The 23,987-nt window shown below is 47.0% G+C and overlaps 1 long non-coding RNA gene across 1 annotated transcript; it reads left to right on the forward strand.

The window, feature by feature from the left end:
• Positions 1-5,085: 5,085 nt before the first annotated feature.
• Positions 5,086-11,565, forward strand: LOC146209977 (uncharacterized). The gene is made up of 3 exons (XR_014703495.1): positions 5,086-5,220; positions 6,590-6,715; positions 11,208-11,565. It is a non-coding gene; the product is annotated as an uncharacterized LOC146209977 (long non-coding RNA).
• The last annotated feature ends 12,422 nt before the right edge of the window (positions 11,566-23,987 follow it).

Here is a 23,987-nt window from a genome sequence, read left to right on the forward strand (position 1 = left end):
ATCTGGTGGAGGAGTTAGACTTAACCGATGCTTGGCGCGCACTCCAACCTGGTCGCGCCGGCATGACCTGGTCTGGCCGTGGTCTCGAAAGCCGTATTGACCGCGTCTATGTCTCTGCTAGCGTAGCTGATTCCTTGCACTCTGTGTGGGTATTCCCCAATGCCCTAAGTGATCACAAGCTGCTTATCACGCGCTTGTGTGCGGCTGATATTTCTCCACGAGAAAAGGGTTGCTGGAAATTAAACACGCGACTTCTGGATGACGAGCGTGTCCAGCAGGAAGTCGTCAAAGTTATAAAGCGTTGCGTCCCCCTAACATGGATGCACAAAGCTGGGATAATATGAAAACCTCCATCAAGATTTGCCTCCAAAAGTGGGGGAAGAAGATGGCGCGGGAAGAGAGAGAAGAAATCCGAATAGTCTCGGATGCCATCATCGCGCTATTGGCCCCATTTTCTCAGGGACCAAGCATCCCCGCGGCGTTGGCCACCCTGCGTAAGGAGTTCCATCGTCTTCTAAATCGGCGCTGGGACAGACCTGAACGATGGGAAACCGAGGCATGGTGTTCGCGTCATCTGCTACGCCGTCGCCTTGCCAGAAAGAACGAAACCCTCTCTGCAGTCGACAATCCACTCACCGGCCATATTGTTACGAACCCTGAGCAGGTATTGAGTTTAGCACGCGATTTCTACATCGAACTTTATGCTGCTGAGCCCTGCACCCCCACATCGTTCCAGCTGGAGGTAGCAACTGACGCACCTAACCTAGACGACACATGGCTGTCGTCTGAAGAACTACACACAGCCCTAAAACAGATGAAGCCAAACAGAAGCCCTGGTTAGGATGGACTCCCGCCAGCTTTTTACATAAAGTTTTGGCCGTCGCTAAAGACCGCTTTCACCAACTTAGCAAACGACGCCCTAGAGCGAAGGGAACTAACTCCAAGTATGAACGAAGGCCTCATCACACTCCTGTGCAAGGACACTTCCAGGAGTAGCGACCTTAAAGCTTGGAGGCCAATAACCCTTCTAAATACGGACTACAAGGCAATTGCCAAATGTCTCTCCTTACGCCTGACGCCTGCTCTATCGTCAATAGTAGGCCCGCAACAGGCTTGCTGTGTCCCAGGCCGTTCGGTAGAACTCCATGGCATGGCTCTGAGAGACCTTTTGACATGGATGGAATCGCGCAGCCTCAATGGCTTTCTTTGCTCCCTGGACCAAGAGAAGGCATTCGACCGCCTGAGTCACGAGTACCTGTTTAGGACACTTGAGCTCGCGCGCATTCCCGTACAATACATAAATATGTGCAAGGCGCTTTATGCCGCACCACAAGCAGCAGTCATTGTAGAGGGGCGCATCTCAATGCCATTCCCCGTGGAAAGGGGTGTCCGTCAAGGTTGCCCCCTCTCCCCGTTGCTCTATGTCATAGCGATTGAACCCCTCCTGCAAAAGATTCTTAGAGATGGCGGCATCCACAAAACACCTTTGCCAGCTGGCCTTCCCTGCACTCCAGTGTTCGCCTACGCGGATGACGTTTCTGTGGTGGTGCCAGACACAACAACACTGGAGAGACTACTTGAATTAACTACGGAGTACTGCCAAGCGAGTGGGGCTCGCCTCAATCGCAAGAAATCCACTGTTATGGCCTTGAACACGACCCCCTCCCCTACCACTATCCAATCGATCTCTGTTACTCGCGAGACACGAATCCTCGGATATTTCTTCGATTCGGCTGGGCCAGCGCCTAGAAATTGGACTAGGACTGAAGAGCAACTAAGCATCAAAACCCACAACCTTGGTGCTCTAAAATGTCCCCTGACTGCGCAGGCCACCATCATCAAGACAATGCTGATTTCTACCCTCAGCTTTGTGGCCAGCATTCTTGACATCCCCCCAGACAGGAAAAAACAGCTCCAGAAACACATATACCGCTTTTTGTGGCAGGGAGCCCCCGATAAGGTAAAGCGAGCCATTGTCTACCTGCCCAGATTCAAAGGTGGCCTGGGGCTGCCCGATCTGGATATTCTCGCAAGGGCTCTGCACATCAAATGGACATTCAGAGCCGTCGAATGCGACATGCCGCTAACAAAAACGATGGCTTCGTACTATCTGTCGACACGGCTGCTAACATTCACTGAGAAGGCCCTACACCACAACACCCCGCATGCAGGGTCGCCTCTATCCTTTTACCGAACCGCAGCCACAGACTTAGAGTACCTGAAAGAAAACTCGTCTGACGTTGACCCACGAACCATGCCCCTGAAAGATATTATCAATATGATCACCCCTCCGCTCCCTGCCCGCCTATCAAGCTACATGCTATGTGCAGAAAGACCCAGTTGGCAGTACATAACCGCCCACTTCCTCGATGCACGCCGAGCCTCCCTGATGTGGAGGTTTGCAAGAGGCATCTTACCAATCAGAAGGCGTGCCTTCGTCCCTGCGACGTCAGGAATGATTGACCTGTGTCCCTTCTGCTTGGCCCGAGAGACAGCGGAGCACATCTTTCTTGACTGCCTAATTCCCGCAGCACTCCTAGAGCGTCTGAGAGATATGTTCGGCCTCCCCGGGATCCCATACCCCACCGTGCGCTACTTCAACCCGCTTCCAAAGGAAGGGCGCAAGCAGTTTGTCTTGACACTGGCAGAGGTCAACTATCAGGTGTGGTTGGCCCGCTGCAAAGCGGCCTACTCGAACAAGACTCCGAGCCTCCATGAAGTGAAGGCCAAAATCAGAAAAGAACTATGGTTCCACCTAGAGAGAGAGAGAGACGCCACTTAGGGAGAAAGAAGTTTTTTGAAGAATGGGGACACCCCATGGTGATCTTCAAAGAAGAAAACGGAAAACTCGAAGTGAGATATTAGAAGACTTGCTCGCGTCATGCTTCGACCCACCGGGGTGGTGCGGACGTGGTGCATATGCACTGCGACCCCGCCCCGGTGGGAACAGGCCGGATTGCATGAGCCCCTTGGCTGGGAAAAGCCCGCTCCCCGAAACAAAAAAAAAAACAAACCTTATGGTGCGGGAGGCCCTGCCTGGGGTAGCCGTAGGATGATGATGGTCGCAGGTTGAGGTCTGTACCCTCACAGGAGGATCGCACCTAGTGCATCCTTCCTTCGATCTGACAAGGCAAGAGTGGGTTATCTGTAACAAACAGTCAGTATTTCATTCTGCTGGTCGTGGTAGAGCTTCACAGCAAGGCGAGGACTGTCTGTGCTCGATGAAACACCGATTGCCGCTGCATGTGCGCATTTCCGGACGATGGGACAATGCTACGTCACAGCTCGGCGGCTCCCTCCCAGGCACGTCGTAAAAGTGGTGGCTTGTTTTACGGATACACGTCTGCATGAGCGGCGTATTGCTGCATGTTTTAATTGAGCGGTGAAGGTGAGATTTTATTGCCCCCAAGACGCGTGTCGCATTGCTCAAAGCCTTCCGTTCCGCTCCCGTTGCTGCATGTTTTGCTTACTGCGTCGTATTACCGCACCAACGTTCGCTGAACGTGCTTTAGCTGTTATTACAGTGATGTTCCTATTGTCAATGGGATCTTTCTCATGAACATGTTAAATGCTTAAGTTGTAAATTTGTAACCTCACATTGACTCCTTTCAGTGGCAAATGAAGCTCGAGTAAAATAATTGAATCGTGAACAGGGCGAGATTTATTGGAGCGAAGCTATATCGTAGATATTTTCACTTCTCAGACGCATTAACTTCTAAATACTAGCAATCCCAATTTGAATTGCTTGCCTAAGCTCTTACAGGTTGGCGTTCTAGCGCTAGCGTTAGTTATTCTGTTCGTTTGTTTTTGTTGTTCTTTGACGCTGATATGTACTTTGTTTGTTAGCAAGATCTTTTACCGTTTTATAATCTCACCGCGTCTCGTTTGGAGACCTACGCTCAGGTCATTTTGTTATCACGAGGATTTCATGAAGACCGTGACGAATGAGCGGTGGTCGCTTTCATACACTTAAAGATTTCATTGTCGTGAAGCGTCTATGTAAGTAATCGTGAATTAATAAAGCCTGGCTTTCTATGCAGCACAGCTTCACTCATTTATGCCCTTAGTGAAATGCCTCAAGCCATGTGATTCTATCCATGTGCTTGCCGAATTCACTTGAAGGCCCTTGTTCACAAACGTGCCCGAAGAAATAAGCCCCAGAATGCGTTTACATGACGCGCGACGAAAGACTAGGCTAACGACGACGGAGGCCGAACGATGCTATGATAAGGTGGTTAAAGATGCCGTAACATTTCAGTTAACGTAAAACTTGACAGTAGAAATCCATGTCAAGTAAAGTTGGCTAACAGTTACGGTGTACATTTTTCTGCCTTATCCGAGCATCGTTCTGCCTCCGTCGTTGTTGGCCTTGTTTTTCATTCATAAGTAAAAAAAAAACAATCAAAATCCCCGCCAAAAGTACGTCACTGTGACGTCACAAGCAACGTCACGTGTTTGTTGTGCCTCACAGTTCGCAGGGGGTGCCGGGAAACTAAAGCCTCGCGCAGAGTCGACACGCAGGCTTCTATGGGAGTTGCGCTACCATTTGTTCTTCTACCATCCCAGACGGCCACTGACGTCCGACGGACAACCGAACTCGGCCGCAACTCGGCGGCCGATTTCGGACGTCCGCCGGAATTCCGGCGTACGTACGAAAGCGGATGGTCGAATCCGTTCGCCCAGCGGACAGCCGCCATACGTCCGCCACTGGATTTGCTTTTACACAGCTATGATATAGTTTGTAGTCGTCGTGCTCGTCTGAACTGCGTATAAATCAGTAATGCCGTCAAGTCTGCATTATATGATGCCAGAGCGAATCGATGCGATAGAAAGCGTTTCCATTAAACAGTTTTTTTTTATTTTCCGCATGTTTCATCGTTGAACTCTTCCTTCAAAAATTTTTGATTAAAAGTTAAATGACCATTAAACATGTTTCTATCATGATGCTTCGGTGAAATTTTAATCAGTGGCTGAATAGACGCAGCAAGCAGCAAGCTCAAAAAGAACGAAACCGAACCTATCCTCAAAAAAAAAAAATCTGAAATGAGCCAATCCAATCCACCTGACAAGTTGAAGTTTAGTCATGGAAGATGGCTTCACGTTTCCGTGTTCTGCATTTTCTGCGCAGTTACAAATACCTACGGCTGTAATGCACTGCTAGCATTGTTTTTGCTGTGGCTTGGTGCGGCTGGCAAACTTTGTTCACCCGCCGATTCCAAAGTAAGTATTTCACCGAACTTTTGTTTCTTTAGTGGAACTTTTCGATGCACCGATAGTGGTGAGCTTTTGGGTAAGGAAACAGCTCTGTACAGCAGCCGAACGGTCGAGTGTTTTAGGCGAGACTGACAGGATGGCTCCGCGCCGACTAACTAAAGTGCAGCCTCAAGTCTGAGGGCCATCTTTTCGGCATTACTGGACGCTGCGCCAGTAAGCCGCGCAACTTCTCTGTCTCTGATAAAGGAGTGCCTGCCCGAGCTTTAAAAGAGTTAATTTGTTAACCATGCGCAACGTGCTGAGGTGTAAAAACTATACGAGAAAACTGTTGCACTCCTCGAGCCTATCGTGCGACATGCCTACACTTGTGAAAACGTCACGAGTTTTTTTTTTTTTTTAATGGACAGCCGCTGATCTTTCTCTCTCGAGCTCCACGGCAACTACAGTTTCTAGAAGGAATGGCTGTAGCTACTAAATAACTAAAGGTTTAGTACTCTCCTTCAGTTTTGACAAACCAGGACAGCACCTTGCGCATGTTGGTTATGCATGTGGGACCGAACCGCGCAGAACAACCGGACAAGGAGATGAGAGAAAAAAAAAAGTCAGCACTTGTCTTTTTCTTGACCCGTTGTTCTGCGCTGTTCTGGCACGAATTTAACATACCGCCGCCGCGATACAGTTGGGCTGTGAGCTCTGGTGCCTGCAACGCCTTCTTTTATGCAAAACAGGCATACTGGGAGGCCATGCAAGCCGCGGGCTCAAAAAAAAAAAAGAAAAAAAAAAGACAGGAGTTCAGCAAAAGTGAGATGAAAACAAAATTGTTGTTGCTTTGTTCTTACAGATATTCAAAGGCTCCTCAGAACATCGCTGCATTATTGACAGCGAGATAATGCCAAAGCTACACTAGAGCCATGCAGAACCTATAGTGCATGATACTGAGCTTGTGTCTCGCACTGAAAGTTCTTACCATGTTCTTAGATTATCATATTAAAGTAGCTTTAAACCCATGCTTTTTAATACAGTGATAGCCATAAATTGAATCTAGGGCATCATGCTCACATACAAGGCTACTGATAACCGCTGGTCACATGATGTGGGCTATAGCAGAAACCTGTACCTGGTCATCTTACAAGCATTTGTGCAATTGATGCTTTTAATGTGTTGTAAAAGTTTTTGTGTTCTGTTTCTGTATGGGAATGCTTTCCTTATTGAAGGCTAACATTTGGCTTGCTACAGCAAAACCTCTACCTAGTCATCCTAAAAACAGCACCGCAGTTGGTGCTTTTAGTGTGTTGTAAAAGTATTTGTGTTCTGCTTGTGTATGGCAATGCTTTTCTCATTGAAAACTAGCATGAGGCTTCCAAAAATTTTTCAGATGCCATTTGCTGTAGCCGATTTCGTAGGCCAGCAGGAAGCAGCACTTTGAACATGGAAAACTGTCATCCACGGGGGAAAAACAGCAACATCCCTTTGCATTCTCATTTCTTTGGTATGGCTAAAAGTGAGTATTTTATCATTATCTATATTATTAATATTGAATCATGATTGTCAGTGTTGAAGTTGTTTGAGTGTGATGATTTTAAACACACAGGACATCCCTCCGACATTAAGGTTTTAGCTTGTTTACATGTAGGATGTAGAACTGGTTTCAACAAACTTTATGCAGCAAATTGTTTTTACACTGTCCACCATGTTACTTTTTGTCATTGGACACAGTCGTCCACTCTTAGCTTGAATGGGAATGTGTGGCATGCAGTTTGCAAAATAGCAATGCATCCGTCACAGCCATGCATCAAGGCTAAGTGGCTTGTGCGTAGAGGGACCAGCCGCTCCAGCTTCACGTCATCTGCCTCTTTGCTCCGGTGTGCAGACGTGCATTGAGGCAAAGTGGTTTATGTGTAGAGAAACCAGGAGCTTCTTTGTCACATCTGGCTGTTTCTTACGGTGTGCAGATGCGCATCGAGGCAAAATGGCTGATGTGTAGAGGGACCAGGAGCTGCTGCTTAACGTCCTTCGCCTCTTTACTACAGTGCACAGCCGTGCATTGATGCTAAGTGGCTTGTGCATGGAGGGCCCAGGAGCTGCAGCTTCACGTCTGCCTCTTCGCTCAGGTACGCAGGTGCGTATTGAGGCAAAATGGCTTATGCATAGAGGGACCAGGAGCAGCTATGTGGCGTAGTGTGTATATTTGCTATGGTGCGTATCGAAGTACAATGGGGGGGCTCATGTGTAAAGGTACCATGAGCTGCTGCGTCATGTCGTCTGCCTCTTTACTATGGCGCGCAGGCATGCATCAAGGCAAAGTGGCTTATGCATAGAAGGACCAGGAGCTGTTGCTTCACATCTGCTATGATGCGCAGCTGCGTATTGTGGGGGGTGGTGGAAAACATTTCCATCAGATACAAATACAGGAGGTTACTCACTAGCTGACCCTGAGGGGGCCTGTCCTGACAAAAACAAGGGGTCCCTAGTTTGGGACCCCAGTAGTGGTAGAGGGACTAAAGGCTGGTACTTCACGCTGTCTGCCTCTTCGCTACGGTGTGCAGCTGCAATGGATGCAGTGGCATCTCAAAAAGTGCATGCCACGCACTCGCATGTTCAGCCTGAGTGGACGACTGTGTACCTGCTATAGCTTTGTTATTCATAGAATAAACCTAGGCCAAGTTGGATAAATTATAGCTCACCTCATATGCGGTCAGCAAAGAAAAGCCACTCCAGAAAATCTAATGCATTTACTGTCATAGGATTCTTATTCATATACTTGCTACTGACAAGTCAGATTCTTCACCCTCAGAAATGCCAGAAAAATAACCAAGGGTGCGTCTGCAATAGTCTAGCTTGCTCTTTCTCTGCAGACTTGAGTCAGATGTGTGTTCCATTGCTGTGGGCGGGACAGGTGTGAATCTTTGATTTTAAGCTTGCAACAAGTATGTTATTGTAGTTTAAAGGCAAAACGGTACTAATAATCGTAGCCCCCCGTGGCCTTTATCCCCTTTTAATAGTGTTGCTAGACACTGAATTATTAGTTTACTCTGCACTGTTTCTGTCTAGTTAATGTGCGGAGATGTACATATATTTATATGACTTGGAGTTGTCGACTTTGCACTTACAAACATTGTAGCGTTATCTGATGTGTTGCTTTCATTTATTTAATGATTTCTGTAAGGGATCGGTGGGTATGCTAGGCACCATTATTAGTCTGCTCTTTTTGGGTCACCTGTTCAATGCCCAGCTGCGGCCGTCTCTCACTTGCCCTCGGACAGGAGGCGGAGAGACGCGCACAGAGAGGCAGCTACAGCAGCTACAGTGCTTAACGGAAACGTAGGCAGAGAGGGAAAGAAGTCCCCTTTTCCGAGGACTTTGCTGTCGCACTCGAAGACGCGGGGACAGGCAGTTTGTTCTCGTTGCTGTGTCATGTAGGGGGCTCATTTTTATTTAAGGAGCTTTACGAACAGTATACAACTAAGGGGTCCTTAGTACGCTGACTGGACCCATCACCCGGAGGCAGCACAGCTTTGAAACGAGCACCTCTTTTGGAAGAACTGCTTATCGTTCAAAGAAAAAACACTGTCAGGTTGAAGGGTGTAAGGCCCTCTTCCTTGTTGGGGAGCCCATAAAAGTGACAATTATTCAGTGCAGGCGCGCTGAGTGGGGTCTCGTTGAGGATTCCAACCATGGATGTCAACAATGGTGGGAGATAGCGGCGTTGAAAAAGGGCAAGTGTGTAACAGTGACGGTATGATGCGGAGCGGGAGGATGTGGGTTGACTCTTCTGATGTGGTCCGCAATGGTGCTGACTCGGACGCCAATAATTGCAATGATTGCCCTGTAAAAGGAGCCGCCAAGGATGCAAGCTTTGGGCAGTGGTTGCGCACGTGGGACACCGTTTTGATGGGTTCTAATTTTTTTTTCCTAGGGGAGAGAGTTTGGCATGTGACCTAGTGAGCCAATCATTTCGAGGTCCATTCTCTAAATTCCGTTTGTTGTGAAACGAATTTGTTGTCCCTTTTGCATTGCTTGTATTAGGGAGAGGGTGAGGAACTTATGAAAGTGGAAAGACATGCCAAAATGCTTGTTAGCCAGTCATGTGTGAGTTCGTTGTCATCGGGGAGAAGAAATGTGGGCGGAGTCCCGAAGTTAATGAAACGGCCCCGCGGCCTGGAGAACTCGTTCTGAGCTAGATTTTGATCTCTTTACTCTTCGGCATAGATCATGGTCATTGTTTCACCTGTTGTAAATACGTACATTCATGTATAAAATTTTCAGTTCATCTTCCTCTCCGTGTGCAAGTTGTTGTGGCCAGATGCAGTAAATTCACTATTTTCATTTCTATATAACGTGCCTTTCTGAAGATGGTGAGCTCTTTTGTCCAATCCTGTAAGAAAGCTGCAAAGCGCTCCCAAATCTTCCACAAAACTGTGTGATACCTTTAATACTAACTGCGGCTTGGTGTCACTCAAAACATGTAATTGAGGTAGATTTCTTCCCCCCCCCCCTCTTTTTGTTCGTTCAAATGAGGATCAGCGGACACTAACTCCTGCTTTTGTAATGCCCTAGGCCCTGCCTTAAGGTAGTACTCCAATGTCGATGCCATTTTTATAGCTATGGCTGTCAACAGCACTAATGTCTTTTATACACTTCTTTTACTAATCTCTTACCCAAGTGGTGGCTTATACTGCGGGGGCGAAAGTCTGGACAGTATGTCTGTAGATTTTGGACTAGAATCGCGATGTAAACGAATTGTGACCTTATTTCTCTTGCACACATGAAAGAACTAACGGTCAACTTTCACATCTACAAGTATGGTCCGAGTTTCCTGGTCGACGTGCAAGTTATGTGCTTTGATTGCAGTTTGTGTAGTCCGCACACTTGTCCCCAATATTACATAGGGGCCAATTAGGTGCCTTTACAGGGGCAGTTTCTTTGGCGCCCACTGCAGTGTTTCTTGTGAACAGCTGGCTGCATTTATAAATACCATTATTTTTTTGTAATTTGTTGTGAGAAATCCATGACATACATGCACAGCTGGTTGCCAGAATTATGCAACCATATTTCAGTAACTAACATCCATGCTGCATGCTGCCGGTAATACATCAGGAGCTTGTGGTTGTCAGCTTTTTGTGTTTTGTGTAACTATAAGCCTTGCTATTGTAATGTCACATATAGCGCTGTGGTTAAACAAATAACTTTACTTTTAACTCTTGTAGAAGCATGAACACTGCGCAATCACTACGGCAGGCTATGCTTCCACATTGGGCTTTAGCCACATGTCAAATGTCTATCTTTATTCTGCTGCAGCAGCTTGCATGTTATCAGATAAGTTAATTCGTCGCAGCGGCTCTAAGGAGACGCTTTCTAGACGCTTGTAGCCTAGATGTTGATGTCGATATACCCCGACACGCCCAGGGAATGTCTTCAGTAGAGGGTACATGGAAATCAGCGAAATGTGCAGTTTACAGAACAAAAAGGTAACAATTTTAAATGATGTTATTATTGATCACTTCTTTTTAGAGCAGGAACAATGACTTTAGAAATCTGCCTGTTAAACCGCTCAAAATGCAGGTTTCTGCCGCCAATGCGTACCTGTGTAATACTGCAATGCTCTGGCTGTGCTTTATGTTCATATACAGCATCCTTTATGCTTAGTTTCTCTGCATGTGCACTCCATGACTTGGGCATTGCTGAGGGCGCATAGCAGCAAGCATAACATGCCATGTTTGGTCAGAGTGGCATGTTCAAAGAGTCAACATAAAAACATTAAAATACTGAATGCCAGGTTCTGGTCAAACTACGTTTGTGTCTTTTGTTATTCTGCATGGGTTTTGCTGCAGTTATATGACCTTTCTATATAGTACGTGACAGTTCTGAATGGAGATGCATGCGTACAGTGCCATCTGGAAAAAGCAATTGAGAGAAACTGGCAGTTGCCCTTGGAGATGTGTAATCAAAGTTCAGCACAGATAACGTGAATTTCATTTTCCCTTCTATTGCAGGAGGAGCCCAACCTGCTCTTTCCATCTTAGGCCTGAAAGACCAGCAACAGCTGATCGAGCAAATGCACAGGATAGTAACTGCTCCTGGAATCCCGGCCTGCGGAGGCCGCCCACAGAGAACTCGATCATCTTCTCGCTAATTCCGAAATATTAGGTTTCAATAAATACCTTTTTTTCCACCACCTCCCCAAGGGAAGAGCTGTCACGGCCAAGGATAAATAAAAAAAATTATTCAAGTAGATTCTTAATACTCCAGTTGGCCTGCATTTTACCATGCCATTCCTTAACATCGATATTTTTTTAGTGTGGACTATTTATGCATGCAGTTTTTGCAATAAAGGCAAAAAAAATGCTTTACAACCTCGCATGCTGGTATGCCTATGCACTTAGCATGTTTTCAGGAATGGTGCATTTGTGTAAAGCTCAGCTAGCATATGTGCCTCTTTGATGGAAGTTTTAATTGCACACTACTGTTCAGTGCTTTGTGTGTGAAAGTAAAGCAGACAACAGGAAACGAACGTGTTGCATATTCTATTGTCTGCTTTACTTTCACGACAAAGGCATTGAGCACTAGTATGTGACTGAAATTTCCCTGGCACATGCTTGCTGAGCTTTACACGAATGTTATTGGCAAGTTTTTACACGAATAGCGGGCCCTGCAAGCATGTTCCGGGAAACGTTCGAATGTCCGCCTCCGGCTGCCCGTCGGACGTCCGTGGGACGCGATCCGGATCCACGAACGATAGTCCGACGGACGTCCGCTGTACGTATATCGAACATAACCGGACTTCCGTCGGATGTCCGAAGGTCCGAAAATGGACGTCCGTCGGTCGACCGTCGGACGTCTATGGCCGTCTGGGATGCCGCATCCGTAAACCGGCGGTGGAAACTAGCAAAAACAGACTGGAAGACTGGTGGCTTGAAAGCAGAGAAGTGACATAATGTTAGTAATGTAGAAACGAAAATTTAATAAATAGAATGATGGTTTATTAACCAATCTAAATCAATAATTAAGATATAGGGAGAAAAATGAGCATGATAGCTACTGCTACCCCCCCCGTTTCAAAGGGGACGCTCCTATATTTCATCCATCCATCCATCCATCCATCTATCCACGTGGGATGCAGGCAAAAACTATAGTGAACTAGAATAAAACGCCGCATAGCCGCCTTCGAAACCAGTTCGCGCGTGCAAATTTTCCGGAGCGTAAGCTTTGCTTGTGCATAGAAATAGTTTGGTCAATGCCTGGAGAGTAGTCCAGTACTTTACTAGCCGATTACTGCTGGAATTACCTGAAAAAATAGTGCTGCATGCATTGGCTTCCTTCTCCTTGGCCTCAACAGCGCGCGGCCAAGGTCAATGGTGGGTGACTGTAGTGACGTTATACTGTAGTGACTGATTAAATTAAATGAAAATGAGAAATCGCAATGTATAAGAAAAACTAATATATAGTCAACACTGTCCCAACTTCCGGGCCTATTAGAGCATGCAAAGATAGTGATATGAATGATTGGAAGTGTGTTTTTCATAAGACGACCATTTTGATAGGTACGTTTTCTGCTGCTCCAAGCACCTTGACTCTAAACAGCAACATTACCGGCAGTTATATTGAACTAGAAATCATATTTCTAGATCACTGTACCTGCAACTTAAGTCATAGAATTTCACTGAATAAGAACTCAATCTTCCAGTTCTTAATTGTAACATTCGCCTAGTGGACGCTGCAACATGTTTAATCCTGCTTGATAAAAAGACAGCTAGGATCATTCGCCGGTCAATACATGAATTGGCCCATAAGAATGCTCTATTTTTTATTTTTATTTATTTATTATTATTATTATTATTATTGTTTTTGCTATAATAATAATAATAATTGGTTCACAGGAAGGGAAAGGCGCAGTATCTGTCAAACTTGCTCTGTGGACACCTGAACCACGCTGTAAGAGAAAGGAGGAAGGTGGGAATGATAGTGGAAAGAGAGAAAGGGGAGCCGTAGTGGAGAGCTACGGAGTAATTTCGACCACCTGGGGATCTTTAACGTGTGCTGAAATCGCACAGCACACGGACGCCACTTCGTTTCGTCGCCATCGAAATGCAGCCGCCGTCGTCGGGTTCGAACCTGGGAACTCCGGCACAGTAGTCGGGCGTCTTACCACTGCACCAACCCGGTGGGGCGATATTGCTATAAGCGCAAATTCAACGTTCTCCACGGTGTCCACGATCACTTGCAGCGCAATTTTCGCGATCTGCTCGAGGTTTCCTCAGCCGAGTAGGTGAGCCGGACGTTCCGGGAAGGTCCACAAGACATGGGCTGGTATCCTTTCATGACATTACTAATCATTTCAAACTTGAGCGGAGGATTTACCCACCCCCTGACAAGCAATTGATGAAGGCGCACGAATGCGTCTGGCGACGATTGCAGACTAGATGTTTCTTCAACCCATACGTGTTCAGCAAAATCTACCCGGACATTCAGCCGGAGTGCAAATGGTGTCAGGAACTGGCAACCTATGACCACATATTATGGACCGCCACCGGCGGATATTATGCGTGATCCTTCCCTCGAGCAGTGGGAGGCCATGTTGGCCAGCTCAGAACCGGTCGTCCAGACCAGGGCCGTGGAGTGGGCCACCCAGGTCGCCGTCAGCCATGGGTTGATGGCCATCTAACACGGAATCGTCCACACATGCTCTCTGACGAAAATAAAGTTTTTCCATCCATCCATCGCGATCTGCTGAGCATTTTTATTAATTGGAAAAATTTTTATTGAAATGCGCATCATCTTATTCTACTTATTTTTCATCCCTCATAGCGAATTGGACTTTGGGACATAAAACTCGATGTCCCGTATATACCATACTTAAATATCTTGCTCGATCAGAGCTGGTTTTACCTGGTTTATTCTTTCATTATTATCTTAATGATCTTCAAAAAAATATTACTCTGAGAAATAGCGTGCTTGATTTTGTCCGGATCCTAACGATGTTAATTTGATTTCGAGGATCATTGATGAAGAGTCACTCGCTGAAATTCGGGCAAGTGAAAACAGAGAAAAGCTACTTCACAACTCTGGGCCTGTTTCGGCAATATCGCGCTGGTGTGACCGCTCAATGTAACTGCAGTTACCTTCGCAGCAGCTTTTGTCCTTTTTGCACGAAAATATGCACGGGCAATACTGCAGGTGAATAGAACTCACAGCGCGGTTTTCTCTATGGCGCGGTTTCCCTGCATTCGATTAAGCTCATACGCACACTGAATATCACGTCCAAACTTTTTATGGCCTGGTAGTATATACACCAAAACGTGTTCGAGCTGCAGGTGCGTGTTGCGCTATTCGTCGTGTGGCCGAAAAGCAATCACGATAATTAAGAATTGGAAACGAACTGATCAAGTATCAGTTCAGAAGTCCGACGCACATTAGCTGCCAAGGTAATCTGTCGCCGAAGGGTCTACAATTGTCGTGCTCAACGCCTCTGCCATTCGCACTCATCATCTTTATCCGCCTGCGAGTGGTACCGGAACTCCGGTGTCACCTCTTCCGGACAATAGAAGTTTTAACCACTATCCGACCTAAGAAACAAGTAAAAACAGGTACCATCTTTTTTGTGCCTTGTGGAACAACCAAGTTCACCACACATTGCAGCAATATCCGGAATTATGCTCGAAAACGCAGCAAACGCCGCGCGTCCAATGCAGACAGCCTATGCTTTTGCCTACGCCGCGAAATTCACTGCTGTCGCCAGCGCCGCCACATCTCCACTGACGTCACGGGCTGACAATCGTGCTTGCATGAAGCGATGCATGCTGGGTAATACGCCATACTGTGCTGGCAGCAGACGTCGCAGCACGGCATTGTCACACAGCCTTGTCTGCATGGTCGCGTAACGCGCGCAGACAATGCTGGCACGATCAGACAGGCCGACTGTGGCTTCTTCACGATTCTGAAAATACGTCTTCACGAGTGCGAGGAGGCAAAGGATCCTTCAGCGACGCCGACGCGAATGGCTCGCACGGGTCAACAGACGCGAGATCGACGTCAATCTGGGCAAGTATTAGACTAGTCGCAGGACTAGAAATCATGAATAACGGTCGACGGGCGGGTACAGGCCCAGACGCATAGTGCAGTTGGTGCAGTCAGTCGTCCGCGCCACACTGCACTTCATAGGGTGTCAGGTCTTTCGGACGCAGCGTCGACACACACGTTTCTCGGGAATCTGTCGACACCCTACAAATACGTAAGAGCAGCGGCTGTTCTGTTTTCTCGGTGGACCGTCGAAAATGAGAAGGCACTCGGTCAATTCAGCCTGACTGCGCTATGATATAGCTATGCTGCCCGCCGTTACCGCAGTCTGCTGTCGATATCATTATGGCGGATTACCCAGCATGCATTGCTTCGTGCTTACATGAAGCGATGCATGCTGGACAATCTGCCATGATGTCGTTGACCATAGACGACGCAGCACGGCACTGCCACACAGACTCGTCTGCATGGTCGCGTAGTGCACGCAGACAATGCTGGCGCGATCGAACAGGCCGACTGCGTGTTCTTCACGATTCCAAAACATACGTCTGCATGAGGGTGAGAAGGCAAATGATACCTCTAGCAGCGCTGACGCGAATGGCTCCCACAAGCCAACACACGCGAGGCAGACGCCAATTCGGGCAAGTATAAAACTACTCGCCATAACTGAAATCATGTCTGCGATGTCGACGGGCGGCCAGGTCCAGACGCATAGTTCAGTCATCCGTTCGAGCTTGAAGAGGCGTGGCTTGAACAGATCCGCGACGTATTGCTTTGCATTTTCCATAGCGCGCTCGATTTTTCGGACATGGCGTCGACGCGTACATTCTTCAGGAATCTGCCGACAATAGAGGGTTTACAAAAGTACGTCTGGCAACCGTGAGCGGCACGCTTGATCCTGCGCTGGCCGCCATATTTTGTTGGCTCCATCCGTTCGCTTCGTGTCCGTCCGTCAGCGCTCGCCGGTCTGCTCGCGTTTTTTACGTTTTAACCTAGTGTGCTGTGCTTGGACCTCTCTTCGGTCCCTGGCGGTTTCTGTTAAAGGGCCCCTGAAACGCCATTTACGGCCGTATTTTGATGCTACATGTGTTTAGAGGTGGTCTTAGTGAGCATCGAGATCACATTCAAAAAGCTCTGCGTGTTAGCTGTAATTTACAAATAATTTTGGAAAATTGCCGCTCGCAGCCGATTTGGGCGACTCACCACCGTGCGTTTTCAGCCGCCCAGCCCATGCGACGTCATTAGGGTTAGCGTTATCATTGGCCATGGCCATATGACGTCACGTGTAATTTTTGCAATTATAGATTTTAAAATTAGCACTATTCTTCCTGAAAGTAGTATTTTATTCGTTAGTTATTATTGTACATTAAAGAAAGGTAAGAATTCTGCGCGCATCTTGATAGAAGCGGAACACTTTCGGCCGAGAGAGATCCGTCTGCTCGCAAAAGCACGTGTTGCCCGGTTGTCAGTCTGTATATCTCGCGATCCCAACTGCTGCTGCTTTTTTTCTGGTCTGCAATGGACCACCATTGCTGTGTAGTTGCCTGTAAAGCCGAGGACAGGAAAGATGTTATAATGCGACATCGTGTCCCTACAAAGCAAGGTGTCACGCGGGAAAGCTGGCTCCAACGCGTCGGGCTGTCATATCGTCGGACAAGCGCCAGGAGCTCAGAGTTTGTGGCCGCCACTTTTCCTGTGACGCATACCAGTATAATCCCAGTTTGGCGCAGCAAACTGGCCTCAACGTGAGACGTCAACGCCTCAAGTCCGACGCTTTGCCGACGCAGTTTCTCCCTGGAATGGTAAGTTTTCTGGGTTGCGAGTTATTGTGGAAACACGCGTAGCATGGCTCGGAGTCTCGCATGGAAGTGCATGAAGCCTAGCGCAAGTTTTGCAGGCGCAGATTCCTTGCGCGCAAACCGCTCTTGCTAGAGAACCACAACAAGTTAAGGCGCTGAAAATGTATGAAAGGGAGCTCTCGCCCTGCGGCGCGCGGATAAGGAAAAAAAAAAAAAGATAAGGCGACCTGAGCACATGGAACCATGAATTAACATACACTAACGTGTACGCGATCACAACAATCGCAGTATAATTTGCCTGGGTAGTGCAGTGGGTTAGGGTGGTCGACTGCTGTGCCCAAGGCACAGCGGCCGCTTTTCGACGGAAGCGCAAGAAAGGTGCCCGCGTACCGGTGCGGACAAAAGTAAACGGAGCACGCTTTTTCTTCATTTTTCACTCGGTGCATATTTGAAACTGGTAGTCGTGGTATGCGTGGACCGGTAGCAGACGCAAGTGCCCTTTCACGCACAAATATTTCCTGATCTCCAGTGAGGAAGGCGTTATTTTAATTTGACTGAAAAAGCCTAGCTGCTCCGTTTGCTTACGTCCGCACCTGTACATGTGCTGTGCGATGTCACTCAGTGGTGTGCGGCGCCTCGTCTGAGTCGAATTTGGGGCGTTGAACCCCATAAACCAAGCCTGACTTGTAATAAAAAAATACCAGCACACTAATAACAATACAGACCAACTGCATCCCCCCCTCCCCCACCCCCCATCCACCTAAAGATATGCTTATTTTACAGTGCGTTTAGTCTACTCTTGATCTTTGCCTTTTAACACCTGTATATGCATGTCTTTCTCATTCATGAAGCGGAAAATTGGCTCGTTATGATACAATTAATGAAAGGAGCCAGCAGTCGAGTCCAAGGTAAATGTAGGTTTTTTTTTAAATACTTTTGTGGTTGATATTGATCAGAATTAGTCCTGTAACGATTTTAGGCAGAAAGATAATTAAATACCAAGTGGAAGGAAAAATAACATGTGGTATATAGATAAAAAAAAAGAAGGTATCCCCTATGACCTTGCACTTGCAGACTGTTGTCTCCTTTCATTCTCATTCATGTGCAGAATAATAAAACTGCCATTAACACAATGTTGATTACGCACAAATTTCCTTTCTTTTCCTAGCATGGCAAACCATCATCGCCAGGAAGCCCGAAAGACCTCAGCACTACACAGGTTTCCTTTGGACAGGTTAGTACTGTTATCATGGTATTAATAACAATGTATATATACTTTTATATTTATATTTATGTATATTTAGGCCACATATATAACTTTAGAATATGTTGCACAAATATATGATGGCTGTATTGGTAGAAGCTATATAAACTAGCACAACTGTTGCTATGTCATTATGCTTTCTTGCAGTTAGTTACGTGTTCAACCATTGCTTCAGGCACCTACCGGAGGTGATCCAGATACCACAGCTCTTCCTGTAGAGGTGAGAATATTTTGGATAGTTCATTTTTTCCAGTGGATGATGCAAGTCTTTTGACATATGTACATGCTTAATTTTCAACTGTACTGAACAGCTTTGTATTATATTGCATATGATGGCTCTATTGCCCGAGTAAGTAAGCTATGCAAATTAGTGCAAATGTTATGTCTGCTTCCATGCACAAGCTCGATCATCGCTTGAGGCACCTTCTGGAAGCAATAAAAATGTAGCTCTTCCTGTATAGATGAGATTATTTTGGAGTTCAAATAGTTAATTTTGTTTAGTGGATGATGCAAGGCTTTGGTGTGCACTGGCACACCAAAAAAAGAAACTCGGAGCATATATATTAACTGGATTAACATGGGAGACCCGACGTTCAAAAATAATGAGCTGCTGGATTGGTTCATGGAACAGTGTATTAGTCGACTGTCCTGCACTGTGTCTTTTGTTTGTGCTGCTAACATGCCTCCAAATTTTTCAGGGCTCTTGAAACTCCACAAACTACAGCTTGTCTGTGCAAATTTTTTAGTCATATCAGTTCTCCACTTTCACAATATTTGTGTATGTGTAGCAAGTTGACAATGTTTGCATTTTGTTACGGGCAGTTCACTTTATACAGCACCTGAAAATGAAAGCATGAAAATTTTCAAATCTGCAACCATCATTATAATTATGAATATCTGTGCAGGAAGCATCACCAGCGGGGCCTTCAACTACTCGCACGCATACTGTGGCAACACAATGTGGGAGTGCCATTCTGTTGGTAAGTCATTATTGATAAAGATGTTGTAGTGTTGTGAAAATGTATTAAAGAGCTATATGATTGATTACATTAAACGTAGATGGGGTGCTTGCGAATAATTTTAAATATATGAAATTTTTCCAGGCACACAGGTGTCTATTGGATTTAAATCTCTAGTCAGCACCAAGGTTCAAACAGAGAAGCCTGCCACCAGAGAAGTCGGTGGCAGGCTGCTATCACTGGCCAGTTACCGCTATCACTGGCCGCTCGTTAGAACAGAACTTCTTTCATCCACTTTTGTGCAATTGCTGGCTATGGCAGGCAAGAAAATGTCATTTAAGCACTGTTCATTAGGCAAAAAAAAAAAAGAAAACTTGACGAAATACGTCACCTATGTGTCACATATTCACTCATTCAAACCTGCAAATATACCCTCCCTGTGACACAGTCCATTCGAATGATAGCGTTCATAACTCTCATGCATGGCTTGACATGATTAAGGATGTGGTAATACTCACAATGGGTCAACAAATACTGCCTTGATGAGTCTATAGAGACCATGCCTCATACATACCTTGTGCACCACTAATCTCGGACGTGGTGTTAGGATATTCACAGTTGCGTCAGTTAGCTAAAGGGAAATTTTTCCTTACATAATATGGTCATGCTATGTCTGCCTAGTGTACGTTAGTGCTGTCTTTATAGCTACTACGGAGCCATCACATGCACTTTGAAGTTTAATTTTGCACAAATATTTGAACAAGTCACTAAGATGCACAAGGATATTTGGTTCTGTTGTGAAAAAAATATATGTTGCGTAGCCCTAAAGTGTACCTAATTTGCCATGGCAATTTTCTGTTCCCTGTTGATAGAATGAAAAAAAATGCATACCTACTATAAACTTTGACAGCAGCTTTATTTAGCACATTTTACAGCCAAGACATTCCGAGATGAACATCCACGGCTGCTACGTATTAGTTCCTAATATTAACAATCACATGGCACCAATCGCTGACATCACTGCACTTCTTTTTCAGCGACCATCAGGATGAAACGGCCCAGTCAGCGATTGAGGAACCCCTCTACAAAGAGCAAAAATTCCTTGTGTTCAAGGGTTGCCTGCGGCAGCTTCTTGAGACATCAACAATGTGCGGGCAAACAAGAACCCTTTACTTTAGCATAGCGGGAACCCTTGTGACTGTGAAGGGGACATGCTCACTGCAACATTCTTTCCTCTGGAAAAGCCAACCACTGGTTGAAGGAAAAGCAGCAAGAAATGTCCTTCTGGCTGCAGGCATCTTGTTCTCTGGCTGCGGTATAGCTTCGGTTCTTCGGTTCCTGCAATCCATTGGGGTGCAAGGCATCACAGAGAGGACCTACTACAACTACCAACGGGCATACTTGCTACCTGCCAGAAATGAGGTTTGACAATAAGGATATCTCTCATACAACATTCAAGTCAAAGTATATGTCATTAACTCGATAACTATATGTCGCATCCTTTCATGACAACAACTGCAAGCTACAATGCAACATATAAAACATATAAAATGCAGCATATATGCAACAGCGGAGGCATTGCAGTGCAATGCACCTGCTACTGCACTTCTCTGTTGTCTTTGGCTACATGTTTAATAGACCAGCTGCATGCTCTAGTACTGAAGGCATAATTTTTGCAATATTTTTTTTTAGTAAGTGTGCTGTGAGAAAAGTGAAAAGCAATGCAGCATTTGAAACCTGCCCCCCTCATCCTAATATGCATTAAGGCAACCACATGACTGCAAGTTTGTAGCCTCTAAATTGAACATCTCCTTCTTTGCAGCTTTTTCAGCAAAGGCAAGCAGAACTTGCTAGTGAGCTTGTAGGGACAACAGACCTGGCAGGGGATGGTCGCTGTGACTCGCCAGGCTACAGCGCAAAGTACATGACTTGCAGTGTACTAGCTGTGCAGAATGGAGCCATTTTGCACACTGCACAAGTTCAAGTCGGTGAGGTAATGCGACTCATCCTTTCCGACAACTGAGGTTCCTCCTAACATCACATCCTATCTTACGGCACTTCAACCCTTCTGCTCCAACTTCAGTGCACACGGACGCAAGTGGCATAGGCCTCAGTGCTGTCCTCGTTTAGCGCTATGACGACTGTGAACATGTGATTGCTTACGCCAGTCGGACTGTAAGCAAGACTGAGCACAACACCATCACCGAGCAGGAATGTCTCACGGTTGTTTTCGCCGCGCAGCGGTTTCGCTGCTACCTGTACGGAGAGCCTTTCGTAGTAATAACCGATCACCATTCCCTATGCTGGCTACTCAATCTCTGTGATCCGTCTAGTCGCCTAGCCCGCTGGGCACTTCGCTTGCAAGAATACGACTACAGCATTTCATACAAAAGTGGCTGACGGCACGCAGATGGAGACTGCCTCTCCTGGTTGCCACCTGCCACGACGGAATGCGACGCGGACAACTTTGATCATTACGTCACTGCTTTATCTCAGAGATTTCCAAATACTCATACCTTTTGAACCGAGGAACACACCGATCAGCATCTGGAATCGTTCTTAGCTGCTGCTCAAGACCCAACCTCGAACAGCCAGTTTTGCCTATGCCTATGTGATGGCCTGCTATACAAAAACGTTTACTCTCGTGGCTGCTTGCACCAGGAAAGTGTCTTGTTTTTTTCACCGAGCCCACGACCAACTTGTCGTCCCCACTCCCTGTATGGCCGCCGCTACCGGCCAACTCTGCGATTACGATACCTCATTAGGTAAGGCTGTGAGAATCCGTTTTGCTACAGACTGTCGGTTAATTGAATATTCTGTTTGCCTTTGTTTAAACCTTGACCTGGCTTAGTATTTTACGCTGTGTTTTTGTGTAACTCTCGCCCTTACTTACTATCTCTGGAATACTTGCTTTGTTATTTTATAGTCGTCTTTATCGCAGCATTTGTTCATTGTCGGTTTTTTCTCTTGTCATTTATTGAGTCGTTTTTTATTACTATTGCCGCGAAACCTTCAAACAGTATTTGTTGTTTTTTAACAGCCGCCGGGATACAGGCTTATCACTCTGATTCCGGATCGCATATCAGTTCTGTATTCTTTGTTTCTTATTGCTCGATGTCGCGAGTCACACCTTTATCAGTTTCGTTGTAGCGCAAGATGCACCGAGATCTGTCTCGAAGGTTCCGGCCACTCGGGTGTCTTTCCATAATGTTCCAGCCCGTGCTGGTAGCTGTTTGCGACGTTATCTAGATTGTTCTGTGCACCCTTTAAATTGAGCGTTGACGAGTGTGACGGGCATTCTTTGTTCGACGATCGACGAGCACGTTTGTTTCTATCGCCGCCGCCGAGTTGCTTAGTTCTTTTGCGGGCGCAAGTCAGCCCAAATAAAGAGTTTCTTTAGTGCAATCATCGACCCCTTCATTTGTGTCGTCAACCTCGTCACCGCTACGTGACATCTGGTGGAGGTGCTGCCTTTTATCCTTCAAGCGAAGACCCAAGCCGTGTTCCTGTCGCCCTGGAAGACCAGCCTACAGGTCACCGAGCCAGCCGCCGACTTCAAGGCCTACAGCCAGAGCACGGTCTGCTACCTGATCCCATTCGATTTCGGAAGACATCGACGCTGACAATGGCCCAGCCTACAGCACCGGTTGTTTTCGTTCAACCCCGTGAGCCCCCCTGCTTCCATGGACGACCGGACGAAGATGCAGAAGACTGGATGGACCTTTTCGACCGTGTTGCAGAATTCAATGGCTGGAACGACGCCGCAAAACTCAGGCAAGTCTACTTTGTTCTTCAAGGACATGCCCGAGTTTGGTTCGAAAATCATGAGGCAGCTATGAAGGATTGGGAGATTTTCAAGGAAGCGTTTCTGACTGCCTTTTCAAGCGCCGTCCGAAAGGAAAGAGCCCAGGCCCTCCTTCAGTCAAGACTTCAACTCCCTAACGAGCCTGTCTTGGCGTATGTTGAGGAGATGAAGCGCCTCTTTCGCCGCGCCGACCCTAATATGACCGAAGGTGAGCAAGTCAAACTTCTATTGCGAGGCGTTAAAGAGTCGCTCTTTGCGGTTCTTGTGCGAAATCCGCCAAGAACTGTGGCGGAATTTGAAACGGAGGCGCCTACTATTGAAAAGACGTTGGCCACCCGAACGCGCCACTACGAGCGACCACTTCAGGCGGACTGCTCAATCCACTACCCCAGCGCATATACAAGCGGAGAGAACCTTCGGGACCTCATCCGGGAGATCGTGCGAGAGGAGCTCCGCCGAATGCAGCCATCATCGCAACAACCCCAGGTGGCGACGCTCGCGGACGTCGTCCGTGAAGAAGTTCAGCAGGCGCTGGGCGTTCCTGCAGCGACGGCTGCGACTGTTCCAGCACAAGAAGCAACAGCGATGAACTACGCTGGTGCATTACGTCGCCCTCCGCTCCGACGTGATGACTTTCCCAGCCCTCGCCGCTACCGTCCTGTTCCTGAAAACCGCCCCTTGGCCCCCGCCCGCCAAGCCTACCAACGACCCCCAAGCCCCAGGAAGTGCGACGCCTGGAGGACTGCAAACAACCGGCCATTATGCTTCCACTGCGGTGAGGCCGGCCACATTCTGCGACACTGCCCGTACCGACGAATCGGTCTCCGCGGATTTGCAGTCGACGCTCCACCACCACGCCCAGGTGAACGACCACAAGAAATTGACAACTACCTGCGTAGCGGTGAGATTGCGCCACCAAGCCGTCGGTTCAG

This window comes from Amblyomma maculatum, chromosome 1 (genome assembly GCF_055883805.1).
Source record: "Amblyomma maculatum isolate TAMU_Amacu chromosome 1, ASM5588380v1, whole genome shotgun sequence".
NCBI lineage: Eukaryota > Metazoa > Arthropoda > Arachnida > Ixodida > Ixodidae > Amblyomma > Amblyomma maculatum.